Raw genomic sequence first — 20,118 nt, 5'->3', positions numbered from 1 at the left:
GTCTCACTCTTCTTGAACTGAAGGCGGCGTTGTGCCTTTTGTTTTAATTCCGATGTAATTTCAGTGTTTCATCGTCAATGTGAACGTCCAAGGAATACATTGAACTTGCAGTGGTGTATCGGAAACTAATACTTGCTTCACAGGAAAGGATCAAAGCACATACTCTAAGAAGTCTCACTCTTCTTGTACTTATGGCGTCATTGTGCCTTTTGTATTTAATTCCGATGTAATTGCAGTGTTTCGTCGTCAGTGTGAAGGTCCAAGGAATACATTGAACCTGCAGTGGTCTATCGGAAACTACCACTGGTCTCACAGGAAAGGATCAAAGCACAGACTCTAAGAAGTCTCACTCTTCTTGCACTTTAGGCCTCATTGTGCCTTTTGTATTTAATTCCGATGTAATTTCAGTGTTTCATCGTCAATGTGAAGGTCCAAGGATTACTTTGAACCCGCAGTGGTGTATCGGAAACTAATACTGGTCTCACAAGAAAGGATCAAAGCACAGAGTCAAAGAAGTCTCACTCGTCTTGCACTTAAGGCAGCATTGTGCCTTTTGTATGCAATTCCTATGTAAATTCAGTGTTTCATCGTCAATGTGAAGGTCCAAGGAATACATAGAATCTGCAGTGGTGTATCGTAAACTAATACAGGTCTCATAGGAAAGGATCAAAGCGCAGACTCTAAGAAGTCTCACTCTTCTTGCATTTAATGCGGCATTGTGCCTTTTGTAATTAACTTTCATGTAATTTCAGTGTTTCATTGTCAATGTTAATGTCCAAGGAATACATTGAACCTGCAGTGGTGAATCGGAAACTTATACTGGCCTCACAGGAAAGGATCAAAGCACAGACTCTAAGAATTCTCACTCTTCTTGCACTGAGGGCGGCGTTGTGCCTTTTGTATTTAATTCCGATGTAATTTCAGTGTTTCATCGTCAATGTGAACGTCCAAGGAATACATTGAACTTGCAGTGGTGTATCGGAAACTAATACTTGCCTCACAGGAAAGGATCAAAACACATACTCTAAGAAGTCTCACTCTTCTTGTACTTATGGCGTCATTGTGGCTTTTGTATTTAATTCCGATGTAATTGCAGTGTTTCGTCGTCATTGTGAAGGTCCAAGGAATACATTGAACCTGCAGTCGTCTATCGGAAACTAATACTGGTCTCACAGGAAAGGATCAAAGCACAGACTCTAAGAAGTCTCACTCTTCTTGCACTTAAGGCGGCATTGTGCCTTTTGTATTTAATTCCTATGTAATTTCAGTGTTTCATCGTCAATGTGTATGTAAAAGAAATACACTGAACCTGCAGTGGTGTATCGGAAACTAATACTGGTCTCATAGGAAAGGATCAAATGACCGACTGTAAGAAGAGTCTATATTCTTGTACTTAGGGTGGCATTGTGCCTTTTGTATTTAATTCCGATGCGATTTCTGTGTTTCGTCGTCAATGTGAAGGTCCATGGAATACATTGAAGCTGCAGTGGTGTATCGGAAACTAATACTGGTCTCATAGGAAATTATCAAATCACAGACTCTAAGAAGTCTCACTCTTCTTTCATTTAAGGCGTCATTGTGTCTTTTGTATTTAATTCCGATGTAATTTCTGTGTTTCATCGTCAATGTGAAAGTCCAAGGAATACATTGAACCTGCAATGGTGTAACGGAAACTAATACTGTTCTCATACGAAAAGATCAAAGCACAGACTCTAGGAAGTCTCACTCTTCTTGCATTTAAGGCGGCATTGTGCCTTTTCTATGTAATTCTGATGTAATTTCAGTGTTTCATCGTCAATGTGATTGTCCAAGAAATACATTGAACCTGCAGTGGTGTATCGGAAACTAATACTGGTCTCACAGGAAAGGATCAAACACCAACAGTAAGAGCAGTCTCTGTTCTATTACTAAAGGCGGCATTGTGCCTTATGTATTTAATTCCGATCCGAGTTCTTTATTTCATCGTCAATGCGAAGGTCCCAGGGATACATTGAACCTGCAGTGGTGTATCGGAAACTAATATTGGTCTCACAGAAATGGATCAAACCACCGACTGTAAGAAGAGTCTCTATTCTCGTACTTAAGGCGGCATTGTGCCTTTTGTATTATATTACGATGCGATTTCTGTGTTTCATCGTCAATGTGAAGGTGCAAGGATTACATTGCACCTGCAGTTGTGTATCGGAACCTGATAATGGTCTCACAGGAAAGGATCAAAGCACAGATTCTAAGAAGTCTCACTATTCTTGCACATAAGGCGGCATAGTGCCTTTTGTATTTAATTCCGATGTAATTTCAGTGTTTCATCGTCAATGTGTATGTCTAAGGAATATATTGAACCTGCAGTGGTGTATCGGAAACTAATACTGGTCTCACAGGGACTGCTCAAAGCACCGACTGTAAGGAGAGTCTCTATTCTTGTACTTAAGGCGGAATTGGGCTTATTGTACTTAATTCCGATGCGATTTCTGTATTTCATCGTCAATGTGAAGGTTCAAGGAATACATTGAACCTGCAGTGGTGAATCGGAAACTTATACTGGCCTCACAGGAAAGGATCAAAGCACAGACTCTAAGAATTCTCACTCTTCTTGCACTGAGGGCGGCGTTGTGCCTTTTGTATTTAATTCCGATGTAATTTCAGTGTTTCATCGTCAATGTGAACGTCCAAGAAATACATTGATCTTGCAGTGGTGTATCGGAAGCTAATACTTGCCTCACAGGAAAGGATCAAAGCACATACTCTAAGAAGTCCCACTCTTCTTGTTCTTATGGCGTCATTGTGCCTTTTGTATTTAATTCCGATGTAACTTCAGTGTTTCATTGTCAATGTGAAGGTCCAAGGAATACATTGACCCAGCAATGGTGTATCGGAAACTAATACTGGTCTCACAGGAAAGGATCAAAGGACAGACTCTAAGAGGTCTCACTCTTCTCGCACTTAAAGCGGCATTGTGCCTCTTGTATTTAATTCCGATGTAATTTCAGTGTTTCATAGTCAATGTGAAGGTCCAAGGAATACATTGAGCCGGCAGTGGTGTATCGGAAACTAATACTGGTCTCACAGGGACTGCTCAAAGCACCGACTGTAAGAAGAGTCTCTATTCTTGTACTTAAGGCGGCATTGTGCCTTTTGTATTTAATTCCGATGCGATTTCTGTGTTTCATCGTCAATGTGATTGTCCAATGGATACATTGAACCTGCAGTGGTGTATATGAAACTAATACTTGTCTCACAGGAAAGGATCAAAGCACAGATATTAGAAGTCTCACTCTTCTTGCACTTAAGGGGGCATTGTGCCTCTTATATATAATTCCGATGTAATTTCAGTGTTTCATCGTCAATGAGTATGTAAAAGAAATACATTGAACCTGCAGTGGTGTATCGGAAACTAATACTGGTCTCATAGGAAAGGATCAAAGCACATACTCTGAGAAGTCTCACTCTTCTTGCACTTAAGACGGCATTTTGCCTATTGTATTTAATTCCGATGCAATTTCAGTGTTTCATCGTCAATGTGTATGTAAAAGAAATACATTGAACCTGCAGTGGTGTATCGGTAACTAATACTGGTCTCACAGGAATGGATGAAAGCACAGACTCTAAGAAGTCTCACTCTTCTTGCATTTAAGGCGTCATTGTGCCTTATGTATTTAATTCCAATGTAATTTCTGTGTTTCATCGTCAATGTGAAGATCCAAGGAATACAATGAAACTGCAGTGGTGTATCGGAAACTAATTCTCGTCTCATAGGAAGGGATCAAAGAACAGACTCTAAGAAGTCTCACTCTTCTTGCATTTAAGGCGGCATTGTGCCATTTGTATTTAATTCCGATGTAATTTCAGTGTTTCATCGTCAATGTGAATGTACAAGGAATACATTGAACCTGCAGTGGTATATCGGAAACTAATACTGGTCTCAGAGGAATGGATCAAAAGCACCGACTGTAAGAAGAATCTCTATTCTTGTTCTTAAGGCGGCATTGTGCCTTTTGTATTTAATTCCGATGCGATTTCAGTTCTTAGTCGTCAATGTGAAGGACCAAGGAATACATTGAACCTGCAGTGGTGTATCGGAAAATAATACTGGTCTCACAGGAAAGGATCAAAGCACAGACTCTAAGAAGTCTCACTCTTCTTTCACTTAAGGCGGTATTGTGCCTTTTGTATTTAATTCCGATGTAATTTCAGTGTTTCATCGTCAATGTGTATGTAAAAGGAATACATTGGACCAGCAGTGGTGTATCGGAAACTAATACTGGTCTCATAGGAAAGAATCAAAGCACAGACTCGAAGAAGTCTCCCTCTTCATGCATTTAAGGCGGCATTGTGCCTTTTGTATTTAATTCCGATGTAATATAAGTTTTTCATCGTCAATGTGAATGTCCAAGGTATACATTGAACCTGCAGTGGTGTATCGGAAACTAATACTGGTCTCACAGGAAAGGATCAAAGCACCGACTGTAAGAAGAGTCCATATTCTTGGACTTAAGGCGGCATTGTGCCTTTTGTATTTAATTCCGATGGGATTTCTGTGTTTCGTTGACAATGTGAAAGTGCAAGAAATACATTGAACCTGCAGTGGTGTATCGGAAACTAATACTGGTCTCATAGGAAAGAATCAAAGCACAGACTCTAAGAAGTCTCACTCTTCTTCCACTTAGGGTGGCATTGTGACATTTGTATTTAACTCCGATGTAATTTTAGTGTTTGGTCGTCAATGTGAATTTCTAAGGAATACATTGATCCTGCAGTGGTGTATCGGAAACTAATACTGGTCTCACAGGAAAGGATCAAAGCACGGACTCAAAGAAGTCTCACTCTTCTTGCACTTAAGGCAGCATTGTGCCTTTTCTATTTAATTCGATGTAATTTCAGTGTTTCATCGTCAATGTGTATGTAAAAGGAATACATTCAACCTGCAGTAATGTATCGGAAACTAATACTGGTCTCATAGGAAAGAATCAAAGCACAGACTCGAAGAAGTCTCTCTCTTGTTGCATTTAAGGGGGCATTGATCCTTTTGTTTTTAATTCCGATGTAATATCTGTTTTTCATCGTGAATGTGAATGTCCAAGGAATACATTGAACCTGCAGTGGAGTATCGGAAACTGATACTGGTCTGTCAGGAAAGGATCAAAGCACAGACTCTAAGAAGTCTCACTCTTCTTGCATTTACGGCGTCATTGTGCCTTATGTATTTAATTCCAATGTAATTTCTGTGTTTCATCGTCAATGTGAAGGTCCAAGGAATACAATGAAACTGCAGTGGTGTATCGGAATCTAATTCTTTTCTCATAGGGAGGGATCAAAGCACAGACTCTAAGAAGTCTCACTCTTCTTGCATTTAAGGCGGCATTGTGCCATTTGTATTTAATTCCGATGTAATTTCAGTGTTTCATCGTCAATGTGAATGTACAAGGAATACATTGAACCTGCAGTGGTATATAGGAAACTAATACTGGTCGAAGAGGAAAGGATCAAAAGCACCGACTGTAAGAAGAATCTCTATTCTTGTTCTTAAGGCGGCATTGTGCCTTTTGTATTTAATTCCGATGCGATTTCTGTTCTTAGTCGTCAATGTGAAGGACCAAGGAATACATTGAACCTGCAGTGGTGTATCGGAAAATAATACTGGTCTCACAGGAAAGGATCAAAGCACAGACTCTAAGAAGCCTCACTCTTCCTTCACTTAAGGCGGGATTGTGCCTTTTGTATATAATTCCGATGTAATTTCAGTGTTTCATCGTCAATGTGTATGTAAAAGGATTACATTGGACCAGCAGTGGTGTATCGGAAACTAATACTGGTCTCATAGGAAAGAATCAAGGCACAGACTCTAAGAAGTCTCATTCTTCTTCCACTTAGGGCGTGATTGTGACATTTGTATTTAACTCCGATGTAATTTTAGTGTTTGGTCGTCAATGTGAATTTCTAAGGAATACATTGATCCTGCAGTGGTGTATCGGAAACTAATACTGGTCTCACAGGAAAGGATTAAAGCACGGACTCAAAGAAGTCTCACTCTTCTTGCACTTAAGGCAGCATTGTGCCTTTTCTATTTAATTCCGATGTAATTTCAGTGTTTCATCGTCAATGTGTATGTAAAAGGAATACATTCAACCTGCAGTAATACATCGGAAACTAATACTGGTCTCATAGGAAAGAATCAAAGCACAGACTCGAAGAAGTCTCTCTCTTCTTGCATTTAAGGCGGCATTGTGCCTTTTGCATTTAATTCCGATGTAATATCAGTTTTTCATCGTCAATGTGAATGTCCAAGGAATACATTGAACCTGCAGTGGTGTATCGGAAACTAATACTGGTCTGTCAGGAAAGGATCAAAGCACAGACTCTAAGAAGTCTCACTCTTCTTGCACTTAAGACGGCATTTTGCCTTTTGCATTTAGTTCCGATGTAATATCAGTGTTTCATCGTCAATGTGTATGTAAAAGGAATACATTGAACCTGCAGTGGTGTTCGGAAACTGATACTGGTCTCATAGGAAAGGATCAAATCACAGACTGTAAGAAGTCTCACTCTTCTTGCACTTAAGGCGGCATTGTGCCTTTTGTATTTAATTCCGATGTAATGTTAGTGTTTCATCGTTAATGTGTATGTAGAAGGAATACATTGAACCTGCAGTGGTGTATCGGAAACTAATACTGGTCTCATAGGAAAGGATCAAATCACAGACCCTAAGAAGTCTCACTCTTCTTGCAATTAAGGCGGCATTGTGCCTTTTGTATTTATATCCGATGTAATTTCAGTGTTTCATCCTCAATGTGTATGTGAAAAGAATACATTGAACCTGCAGTGACGTATCGGAAACTAAAATTGGTCTCATAGGAAAGGATCAAAGCGCAGACTCTAAAAAGTCTCACTCTTCTTGCACTTAAGGCGGCATTGTGCCTTTTGTATGTATTTCCGTTGTAATTTCAGTGTTTCATCGTCAATCTGAATGTCCAAGGAATACATTAAACCTGCAGTGGTGTATCGGAAACTAATATTGTTCTCACAGAAATGGGTCAAAGCACCGACTGTAAGAAGAGTCTCTATTCTCGTACTTAAGGCGGCATTGTGCTTTTTGTATTTAATTCCGATGCGATTTCTGTGTTTCATCGTCAATGTGATTGTCCAATGGATACATTGAACCTGCAGTGGTGTATATGACTCTACTACTTGTCTCACTGGAAAGGATCAAAGCACAGAATCTAAGAAGTGTCACTCTTCTTACACTTAAGGGGGCATTGTGCCTCTTGTATTTAATTCCGATGTAATTTTAGTGTTTCATCGTCAATGTGTATGTAAAAGGAATACATGGAACCTGCAGGGGTTTATCGGAAACTAATACTGGTCTCATAGGAAAGGATCAAAGCACAGACTCTAATAAGTCTCACTCTTCTTGAACTTTAGGCGGGATTGTGCCTTTTGTATTTAACTCCGATGTAATTTCAGTGTTTCATTGTCAATGTGAAGGTCCAAGGAATACATCGTCCCTGAAATGGTCTATCGGAAACTAATACTGGTCTCACAGGAAAGGATCAAAGGACAGACTCTAAGAAGTCTCACTCTTCTGCACTTAAGGCGGCATTGTGCCTTTTGTATTTAATTATGATGTAATTTAAGTGCTTCATCGTCAATGTGAAGGTCCAAGGAATACATTGAGCCGGCAGTGGTGTATCGAAAACTAATACTGGTCTCACAGAGAGTGTTCAAGGCACAGACTGTAAGAAGAGTCTCTATTATTGTACTTAAGGCGCCATTGTGCCTCTTGTATTTAATTCCGGTGCGATTTCTGTGTTTCATCGTCAATGTGAAAGTCCAAATAATACATTGAACCTGCAGTGGTGTATCGGAAACTAATACTGGTCTCACAGGAAAGGATCAAAGCACAGACTCCAAGAAGTCTCACTCTTCTTGCACTTAAGGCGGCATTGTGCCTTTTGTATGTAATTCCGTTGTAATTTCAGTGTTTCATCGTGAATGTGTATGTCCAAGGAAAACATTGAACCTGCAGTGGTGTATCGGAAACTAATACTGTTCTCACAGGAAAGGATCAAAGCACAGACTCTAAGAAGTCTCACTCTTCTTGCATTTAAGGCGTCATTGTGCCTTTTGTATTTAATTTCGATGTAATTTCAGTGTTTCATCGTCAATGTGAATGTACAAGGAATACATTGAACCTGCATTGGTATATCGGAAAAAAATACTGGTCTCAGAGGAAAGGATCAAAAGCAATGACTGTAAGAAGAATCTCTATTCTTGTTCTTAAGGCGGCATTGTGCCTTTTGTATTTAATTCCGATGCGATTTCTGTTCATAGTTGTCAATATGAAGGACCAAGGAATACATTGAACCTGCAGTGGTGTATCGGAAAATAATACTGGTCTCACAGGAAAGGATCAAAGCACAGACTCTAAGAAGTCTCACTCTCCTTGCACTTAAGGCGGCATTGTGCCTTTTGTATTTAATTTCGATGTACTTTCAGTGTTTCATCGTCAATGTGTATGTAAAAGGAATACATTGAACCTGCAGTGGTGTTCGGAAACTAATGCTGGTCACATAGGAAAGGATCAAATCACAGACTTTAAGAAGTCTCACTCTTCTTGCACTTAAGGCGGCATTGTGCGTTTTGTATTTAATTCCGATGTAATGTTAGAGTTTCATCGTCTATGTGTATGTAAAAGGAATACATTGAACCTCCAGTGGTGTATCGGAAACTAATACTGGTCTCATAGAAAAGGATCAAATCACAGACCCTAAGAAGTCTCACTCTTCTTGCACTTAAGGCGGGATTGAGCCTTATGTATTCAATTCCGATGTAATTTCAGTGTTATATCGTCAATGTGTATGTAAAAGGAATACATTGGACCAGCAGTGGTGTATCGGAAACTAATACTGGTCTCATAGGAAAGAATCAAAGCACAGACTCTAAGAAGTCTCATGCTTCGTCCACTTAGGGTGGCATTGTGACATTTGTATTTAACTGCGATGTAATTTTAGTGTTTGGTCGTCAATGTGAATTTCTAAGGAATACATTGATCCTGCAGTGGTGTATCGGAAACTAATACTGGTCTCATAGGAAAGAATCAAAGCACAGACTCGAAGAAGTCTCTCTCTTCTTGCATTTAAGGCGGCATTGTGCCTTTTGCATTTAATTCCGATGTAATATCAGTTTTTCATCGTCAATGTGAATGTCCAAGGAATGCATTAAACCTGCAGTGGTGTATCGGAAACTAATACTGGTCTGTCAGGAAAGGATCAAAGCACAGACTCTAAGAAGTCTCACTCTTCTTGCACTTAAGACGGCATTTTGCCTTTTGCATTTAGTTCCGATGTAATATCAGTGTTTCATCGTCAATGTGTATGTAAAAGGAATACATTGACCTGCAGTGGTGTTCGGAAACTAATACTGGTCTCATAGGAAAGGATCAAATCACAGACTTTAAGAAGTCTCACTCTTCTTGCACTTAAGGCGGCATTGTGCCTTTTGTATTTAATTCCGATGTAATGTTAGTGTTTCATCGTTAATGTGTATGTAAAAGGAATACATTGAACCTGCAGTGGTGTATCGGAAACTAATACTGGTCTCATAGGAAAGGATCAAATCACAGACCCTAAGAAGTCTCACTCTTCTTGCACGTAAGGCGGCATTGTGCCTTTTGTATTTAAATCCGATGTAATTTCAGTGTTTCATCCTCAATGTGTATGTAAATAGAATACATTGAACCTGCAGTGACGTATCGGAAACTAAAATTGGTCTCATAGGAAAGGATCAAAGCGCAGACTCTAAGAAGTCTCACTCTTCTTGCACTTAAGGCGGCATTGTGCCTTTTGTATGTAATTCCGTTGTAATTTCAGTGTTTCATCGTCAATCTGAATGACTAAGGAATACATTGAACCTGCAGTGGTGTATCGGAAACTAATATTGTTCTCACAGAAATGGGTCAAAGCACCGACTGTAAGAAGAGTCTCTATTCTCGTACTTAAGGCGGCATTGTGCCTTTTGTATTTAATTCCGATGCGATTTCTGTGTTTCATCGTCAATGTGATTGTATAATGGATACATTGAACCTGCAGTGGTGTATATGAAACTACTACTTGTCTCACAGGAAAGGATCAAAGCACAGAATCTAAGAAGTGTCACTCTTCTTGCACTTAAGGGGGCATTGTGCCTCTTGTATTTAATTCCGATGTAATTTTAGTGTTTCATCGTCAATGTGTATGTAAAAGGAATACATGGAACCTGCTGTGGTGTATCGGAAACTAATACTGGTCTCATAGGAAAGGATCAAAGCACAGACTCTAAGAAGTCTCACTCTTCTTGAACTTTAGGCGGGATTGTGCCTTTTGTATTTAACTCCGATGTAAATTCAGTGTTTCATTGTCAATGTGAAGGTCCAAGGAATACATTGTCCCTGCAATGGTCTATCGGAAACTAATACTGGTCTCACAGGAAAGGATCAAAGGACAGACTCTAAGAAGTCTCACTCTTCTTGCACTTAAGGCGGCATTGTGCCTTTTGTATTTAATTACGACGTAATTTAAGTGCTTCATCATCAATGTGAAGGACCAAGGAATACATTGAGCCGGCAGTGGTGTATCGAAAACTAATACTGGTCTCACAGAGAGTGTTCAAGGCACAGACTGTAAGAAGAGTCTCTATTATTGTACTTAAGCGGCATTGTGCCTTTTGTATTTAATTCCGATGCGATTTCTGTGTTTCATCGTTAATGTGGAGGTCCAAGGATTACTTTGAACCTGCAGTGGTGTATCGGAAACTAATACTGGTCTCATAGGAAGGGATCAAAGCACAGAGTCAACGAAGTCTCACTCTTCTTGCACTTAAGGCAGCATTGTGCCTTTCGTATGCAATTCCGATGTAAATTCAGTGTTTCATCGTCAATGTGTATGTCCAAGGAGTACATTGAACCTGCAGTGGTGTATCGGAAACTAATACTGGTCTCATAGTAAAGGATCAAAGCACAGACTCTAAGAAGTCTCACTCTTCTTGCACTTAAGGCGGCGTTGTGCCATTTGTATTTAATTCCGATGTAATTTTAGTGTTTGATCGTCAATGTGAATGACCAAGGAATACATTGAACCTGCAGTGGTGTATCGGAAACTAATACTAGTCTCACAGGAAAGGATCAAAGCACAGACTCTAAGAAGTCTCACTCTTCTTGCATTTAAGACGTCATTGTGCCTATTGTATTTAATTGCGATGTAATTTCTGTGTTTCATCGTCAATGTGAAGGTCCAAGGAATACATTGAACCTGCAGTGGTGTATCGGAAACTAATACTGGTCTCACAGGAAAGGATCAAAGCACAGACCCTAAGAAGTCTCACTCTTCTTGCACTTAAGGCGCATTATTCCTTTTGTATTTAATTCTGATGTAATTTCAGTGTTTCATCGTCAATGTGTATGTAAATGGAACACATTGAACCTGCAGTTGTGTTCGGAAATTAATACTGGTCTCATAGGAAAGGATCAAATCACAGACTCTAAGAAGTCTCACTCTTCTTGCACTTAAGGCGGCATTGTGCCTTTTGTAATTAATTCCGATGTAATGTTAGTGTTTCATCGTCAATGTTTATGTAAATGGAATACATTGAACCTGCAGTGGTGTATCGGAAACTAATACTGGTCTCACAGGAAAGGATCAAATAACCGACTGTAAGAAGAGACTATATTCATGTACTTAAGGCGGCATTGTGCCTTTTGTATTTAATACCATTGTAATTGCAGTTTTTCATCGTCAATGTGAATGTCCAAGGAATACATTGAACCTGCAGTGGTGTATCGGAAACTAGTACTGGTCTCACAGGAAAGGATCAATGCACAGTCTCTAAGAAGTCTCACTCTTCTTGCATTTAATGCCGCATTGTGCCTTTTGTATTTAATTTTGATGTAATTTCAGTGTTTCATCGTCAATGTGAATGTCCAAGGAATACATTGAACCTGCAGTGGTGTATCGGAAACTAATACTGGTATCACAGGAAAGGATCAAAGCACCGACTCTAAGAAGTCTCACTCTTCTTGCATTTAAGGCGTCATTGTGCCTTTTGTATTTAATTCCGATGTAATTTCAGTGTTTCATCGTCAATGTGTATGTAAAAGGAACACATTGAACCTGCAGTGGTGTTCGGAAACTAATACTGGTCTCATAGGAAAGGATCAAATCACTCACTCTAAGAAGTCTCAATCTTCTTGCACTTAAGGCGGCATTGTGCCTTTTGTATTTAATTCCGATGCGATTTCTTTGTTTCGTCGTCAATGTGACGGTCCAAGAAATACATTGAACCTGCAGTGGTGTTTCGGAAACTAATACTGGTCTCACAGGAGAGAATCAAAGCACAGACTCCAATAAGTCTCACCCTTCTTGCACTTAAGGCGGCATTGTGCCTTTTGTATCTATTTCCTATGTAATTTCAGTGTTTCATCGTCAATGTGTATGTAAAAGGAATTCATTGAACCTGCAGTGGTGTATCGGAAACTAATACTGGTCTCATAGAAAGGGATCAAAGCACCGACTCTAATAAGGGTCCATATTCTTGTACTTAAGGTGGCATTGTGCATTTTGTATTTAATTCCGATGCGATTTCTGTGTTTCTTTGTCAATGTGAAGGTCCAAGGAATACATTGAACCTGCAGTGGTGTATCGGAAACTAATACTGGTCTCATACGGAAGGATCAAAGCACAGACTCTAAGAAGTCTCACTCTTCTTGCATTTAATGCGGCATTGTGCCTTTTGTATTTAATTTCGATGTAATTTCAGTGTTTCATCGTCAATGTGAATGTCCAAGGAATACACTGAACCTGCTGTGGTGTATCGGAAACTAGTACTGGTCTCACAGGAAAGGATCAAAACACAGACTCTAAGATGTCTCACTCTTCTTGACTTTAAGGCGTCATTGTGCCTTTTGTATTTAATTCCGATGTAATTTCTGTGTTTCATCGTCAATGTGAAGGTCCAAGGAATACATTGAACCTGCATTGGTGTATCGGAAACTAATACTGGTCTCACAGGAAAGGATCAAAGCACAGACTCTAAGAAGTCTCACTCTTCTTGCATCTGAGGCGGCATTATTCCTTTTGATTTTAATTCCGATGTAATTTCAGTGTTTCGTCGTCAATGTGTATGTAAAAGAAACACATTGAACCTGCAGTGGTGTTCGGAAACTAATACTGGTCTCATAGGAAACGATCAAATCACAGACCCTAAGAGGTCTCACTCTTCTTGCACTTAAGGCGGCATTGTGCCTTTTGTATTTAATTCCGATGTAATGTTAGTGTTTCATCGTCCATGTGTATGTAAAAGGAATACATTGAACTTGCAGTGGTGTATCGGAAACTATTACTGGTCTCAAAGGAAAGGATCAAAGCACAGACTCTAAGAAGTCTCACTCTTCTTGCATTTAAGGCGGCATTGTGCCTTTTGTATTTAATTCCGATGTAATTTCAGTGTTTCATCGTCAATGTGAATGTCCAAGGAATACATTGAACCTGCAGTGGTGTATCGGAAACTAATACTGGTCTCACAGGAAAGGATCAAAGCACAGACTCTAAGAAGTCTCACTCTTCTTGCATTTATGGCGTCATTGTGTCCTATGTATTTAATCCCGATGTAATTTCTGTGTTTCATCGTCAATGTGAAGGTCCAAGGATTACATTGAACCTGTAGTGGTGTATCGGAAACTAATACTGTTGTCATAGGAGAGCATCAAAGCACAGACTCTAAGAAGTCTCACCCTTTTTGCATTTATGGCGGCATTGTGCCTTTTCTATGTAATTATGATGTAATTTCAGTGTTTCATCGTCAATGTGAATGTCAAAGTAATACATTGAACCTGCAGTGGTGTGTCGGAAACTAGTACTGGTCTCACAGGAAGGGATCAAACACCTACATTAAGAAGTGTTTCTATTCTTGTACTAAAGGCGGCATTGTGCCTTTTGTATTTAATTCCGATGTAATTTTAGTGTTTGATCGTCAATGTGAATGACCAAGGAATACATTGAACCTGCAGTGGTGTATCGGAAACTAATACTGGTCTCACAGGAAAGGATCAAGGCACAGACTCTAAGAAGTCTCACTCTTCTTGCACTTAAGACGTCATTGTGCCTATTGTATTTAATTGCGATGTAATTTCTGTGTTTCATCCTCAATGTGTATGTAAATAGAATACATTGAACCTGCAGTGACGTATCGGAAACTAAAATTGGTCTCATAGGAAAGGATCAAAGCGCAGACTCTAAGAAGTCTCACTCTTCTTGCACTTAAGGCGGCATTGTGCCTTTTGTATGTAATTCCGTTGTAATTTCAGTGTTTCATCGTCAATCTGAATGTCCAAGGAATACATTGAACCTGCAGTGGTGTATCGGAAACTAATATTGTTCTCACAGAAATGGGTCAAAGCACCGACTGTAAGAAGAGTCTCTATTCTCGTACTTAAGGCGGCATTGTGCCTTTTGTATTTAATTCCGATGCGATTTCTGTGTTTCATCGTCAATGTGATTGTATAATGGATACATTGAACCTGCAGTGGTGTATATGAAACTACTACTTGTCTCACAGGAAAGGATCAAAGCACAGAATCTAAGAAGTGTCACTCTTCTTGCACTTAAGGGGGCATTGTGCCTCTTGTATTTAATTCCGATGTAATTTTAGTGTTTCATCGTCAATGTGTATGTAAAAGGAATACATGGAACCTGCTGTGGTGTATCGGAAACTAATACTGGTCTCATAGGAAAGGATCAAAGCACAGACTCTAAGAAGTCTCACTCTTCTTGAACTTTAGGCGGGATTGTGCCTTTTGTATTTAACTCCGATGTAAATTCAGTGTTTCATTGTCAATGTGAAGGTCCAAGGAATACATTGTCCCTGCAATGGTCTATCGGAAACTAATACTGGTCTCACAGGAAAGGATCAAAGGACAGACTCTAAGAAGTCTCACTCTTCTTGCACTTAAGGCGGCATTGTGCCTTTTGTATTTAATTACGACGTAATTTAAGTGCTTCATCGTCAATGTGAAGGACCAAGGAATACATTGAGCCGGCAGTGGTGTATCGAAAACTAATACTGGTCTCACAGAGAGTGTTCAAGGCACAGACTGTAAGAAGAGTCTCTATTATTGTACTTAAGCGGCATTGTGCCTTTTGTATTTAATTCCGATGCGATTTCTGTGTTTCATCGTTAATGTGGAGGTCCAAGGATTACTTTGAACCTGCAGTGGTGTATCGGAAACTAATACTGGTCTCATAGGAAGGGATCAAAGCACAGAGTCAACGAAGTCTCACTCTTCTTGCACTTAAGGCAGCATTGTGCCTTTCGTATGCAATTCCGATGTAAATTCAGTGTTTCATCGTCAATGTGTATGTCCAAGGAGTACATTGAACCTGCAGTGGTGTATCGGAAACTAATACTGGTCTCATAGTAAAGGATCAAAGCACAGACTCTAAGAAGTCTCACTCTTCTTGCACTTAAGGCGGCGTTGTGCCATTTGTATTTAATTCCGATGTAATTTTAGTGTTTGATCGTCAATGTGAATGACCAAGGAATACATTGAACCTGCAGTGGTGTATCGGAAACTAATACTGGTCTCACAGGAAAGGATCAAAGCACAGACTCTAAGAAGTCTCACTCTTCTTGCATTTAAGACGTCATTGTGCCTATTGTATTTAATTGCGATGTAATTTCTGTGTTTCATCGTCAATGTGAAGGTCCAAGGAATACATTGAACCTGCAGTGGTGTATCGGAAACTAATACTGGTCTCACAGGAAAGGATCAAAGCACAGACCCTAAGAAGTCTCACTCTTCTTGCACTTAAGGCGCATTATTCCTTTTGTATTTAATTCTGATGTAATTTCAGTGTTTCATCGTCAATGTGTATGTAAATGGAACACATTGAACCTGCAGTTGTGTTCGGAAATTAATACTGGTCTCATAGGAAAGGATCAAATCACAGACTCTAAGAAGTCTCACTCTTCTTGCACTTAAGGCGGCATTGTGCCTTTTGTAATTAATTCCGATGTAATGTTAGTGTTTCATCGTCAATGTTTATGTAAATGGAATACATTGAACCTGCAGTGGTGTATCGGAAACTAATACTGGTCTCACAGGAAAGGATCAAATAACCGACTGTAAGAAGAGACTATATTCATGTACTTAAGGCGGCATTGTGCCTTTTGTATTTAATACCATTGTAATTGCAGTTTTTCATCGTCAATGTGAATGTCCAAGGAATACATTGGACCTGCAGTGGTGTATCGGAAACTAGTACTGGTCTCACAGGAAAGGATCAATGCACAGTCTCTAAGAAGTCTCACTCTTCTTGCATTTAATGCCGCATTGTGCCTTTTGTATTTAATTTTGATGTAATTTCAGTGTTTCATCGTCAATGTGAATGTCCAAGGAATACATTGAACCTGCAGTGGTGTATCGGAAACTAATACTGGTATCACAGGAAAGGATCAAAGCACCGACTCTAAGAAGTCTCACTCTTCTTGCATTTAAGGCGGCATTGTGCCTTTTGTATTTAATTCCGATGTAATTTCAGTGTTTCATCGTCAATGTGTATGTAAAAGGAACACATTGAACCTGCAGTGGTGTTCGGAAACTAATACTGGTCTCATAGGAAAGGATCAAATCACTCACTCTAAGAAGTCTCAATCTTCTTGCACTTAAGGCGGCATTGTGCCTTTTGTATTTAATTCCGATGCGATTTCTTTGTTTCGTCGTCAATGTGACGGTCCAAGAAATACATTGAACCTGCAGTGGTGTTTCGGAAACTAATACTGGTCTCACAGGAGAGAATCAAAGCACAGACTCCAATAAGTCTCACCCTTCTTGCACTTAAGGCGGCATTGTGCCTTTTGTATCTATTTCCTATGTAATTTCAGTGTTTCATCGTCAATGTGTATGTAAAAGGAATTCATTGAACCTGCAGTGGTGTATCGGAAACTAATACTGGTCTCATAGAAAGGGATCAAAGCACCGACTCTAATAAGGGTCCATATTCTTGTACTTAAGGTGGCATTGTGCATTTTGTATTTAATTCCGATGCGATTTCTGTGTTTCTTTGTCAATGTGAAGGTCCAAGGAATACATTGAACCTGCAGTGGTGTATCGGAAACTAATACTGGTCTCATACGGAAGGATCAAAGCACAGACTCTAAGAAGTCTCACTCTTCTTGCATTTAATGCGGCATTGTGCCTTTTGTATTTAATTTCGATGTAATTTCAGTGTTTCATCGTCAATGTGAATGTCCAAGGAATACACTGAACCTGCTGTGGTGTATCGGAAACTAGTACTGGTCTCACAGGAAAGGATCAAAACACAGACTCTAAGATGTCTCACTCTTCTTGACTTTAAGGCGTCATTGTGCCTTTTGTATTTAATTCCGATGTAATTTCTGTGTTTCATCGTCAATGTGAAGGTCCAAGGAATACATTGAACCTGCATTGGTGTATCGGAAACTAATACTGGTCTCACAGGAAAGGATCAAAGCACAGACTCTAAGAAGTCTCACTCTTCTTGCACCTGAGGCGGCATTATTCCTTTTGATTTTAATTCCGATGTAATTTCAGTGTTTCGTCGTCAATGTGTATGTAAAAGAAACACATTGAACCTGCAGTGGTGTTCGGAAACTAATACTGGTCTCATAGGAAACGATCAAATCACAGACCCTAAGAGGTCTCACTCTTCTTGCACTTAAGGCGGCATTGTGCCTTTTGTATTTAATTCCGATGTAATGTTAGTGTTTCATCGTCCATGTGTATGTAAAAGGAATACATTGAACTTGCAGTGGTGTATCGGAAACTATTACTGGTCTCAAAGGAAAGGATCAAAGCACAGACTCTAAGAAGTCTCACTCTTCTTGCATTTAAGGCGGCATTGTGCCTTTTGTATTTAATTCCGATGTAATTTCAGTGTTTCATCGTCAATGTGAATGTCCAAGGAATACATTGAACCTGCAGTGGTGTATCGGAAACTAATACTGGTCTCACAGGAAAGGATCAAAGCACAGACTCTAAGAAGTCTCACTCTTCTTGCATTTATGGCGTCATTGTGTCCTATGTATTTAATCCCGATGTAATTTCTGTGTTTCATCGTCAATGTGAAGGTCCAAGGATTACATTGAACCTGTAGTGGTGTATCGGAAACTAATACTGTTGTCATAGGAGAGCATCAAAGCACAGACTCTAAGAAGTCTCACCCTTTTTGCATTTATGGCGGCATTGTGCCTTTTCTATGTAATTATGATGTAATTTCAGTGTTTCATCGTCAATGTGAATGTCAAAGTAATACATTGAACCTGCAGTGGTGTGTCGGAAACTAGTACTGGTCTCACAGGAGGGGATCAAACACCTACATTAAGAAGTGTTTCTATTCTTGTACTAAAGGCGGCATTGTGCCTTTTGTATTTAATTCCGATAAGATTTCTGTATTGCATCGTCAATGCGAAGGTCCAAGGAATTCATTGAACCTGCAGTGGTGTATCTTAAACTACTACTGGTCTGTCAGGAAAGCATCAAAGCACAGACTCTAAGAAGTCTCACTCTTCTTGCACTTAAGACGGCCTTTTGCCTTTTGCATTTAGTTCCGATGTAATTTCAGTGTTTCATCGTCAATGCGTATGTAAAAGGAATACATTGAACCAGCAGTTGTGTATCGGAAACTAATACTGGTCTCATAGGAAAGGATCAAATCACAGACTCCAAGAAGTCTCACCCTTCTTGCACTTAAGGCGGCATTGTGCCTCTTGTATTTCATTCCGATGTAATGTTAGTGTTTCATCGTCAATGTGTATGTAAAAGGATTACATTGAACCTGCAGTGGTGTATCGGAAACTAATTCTGGTCTCATGGGAAAGGATCAAAGCACAGACTCTAAGAAGTCTCACTCTTCTTGCACTTAAGGCGGCATTGTTCCTCTTGTATTTAATTCCGATGTAATTTCAGCGTTTCATCGTCAATGTGAATGTCCAAGGAATACATTGAACCTGCAGTGGTGTATCGGAAACTAATACTGGTCTCACAGGAAAGGATCAAAGCACAGACTCTAAGAAGTCTCACTCCTCTTGCATATAAGGCGTCATTGTGCCTTTTGTATTTAATTCCGATGTAATTTCTGTGTTTCATCGTCAATGTGAAGGTCCAAGGAATACATTGAACCTGCAGTGGTGTATCGGAAACTAATACTGGTCTCACAGGAAAGGATCAAAGCACAGACTCTAAGAAGTCTCACTCTTCTTGCACTTAAGGCGGCATTGTGGCTTTTGTAATTAATTCCGATGTAATGTTAGTGTTTCAACGTCAATGTTTATGTAAATGGAATACATTTAACCTGCAGTGGTGTATGGGAAACTAATACTGGTCTCACAGGAAACGATCAAAGCACAGACTCTAAGAAGTCTCTCTCTTCTTGCACTTAAGGCGGCATTATTCCTTTTTTATTTAATTCCGATGTAATTTCAGTGTTTCATCGTCAATGTGTATGTAAAAGGAACACATTGAACCTTCAGTGGTGTTCGGAAACTACTACTGGTCTCATAGGAAAGGATCAAATCACAGACACTAGGAGGTCTCAATCTTCTTGCACTTATGGCGGCATTGTGCCTATTGTGTTTAATTCCGATGTAATGTTAGTGTTTCATCGTCAATGTGTATATAAAAGGAATACATTTAACATGCAGTGGTGATTCGGAAACTAATACTGGTCTCCTAGGAAAGGATCAAAACACATACTCTAAGAAGTCTCACTCTTCTTGCCTTTAAGGCGGCATTGTGCCTTTTGTATTTAATTCCGATGTAATTTCTGTGTTTCAGCGACAATGTGAATGTCCAAGGAATACATTGAACCTGCAGAGGAGTATCGGAAACTAATACTGGTCTCATAGGAAAGAATCAAAGCACTGACTCCAATAAGTCTCACTCTTCTTGCACTTAAGGCTGCATTGTGCCTTTTGTATTTATTTCCTATGTAATTTCAGTGTTTCATCGTCAATGTGTATGTAAAGGGAATTCATTGAACCTGAAGTGGTGTATCGGAAACTAATACTGGTCTCATAGGAAAGGATCAAAGAACAGACTCTAAGAAGCCTCAGTCTTCT

This window comes from Schistocerca americana, chromosome 5, assembly GCF_021461395.2.
Source record: "Schistocerca americana isolate TAMUIC-IGC-003095 chromosome 5, iqSchAmer2.1, whole genome shotgun sequence".
NCBI lineage: Eukaryota > Metazoa > Arthropoda > Insecta > Orthoptera > Acrididae > Schistocerca > Schistocerca americana.
The sequence above is the reverse complement of the archived record's forward strand: the minus strand, read 5'-3'. Positions refer to the sequence as shown.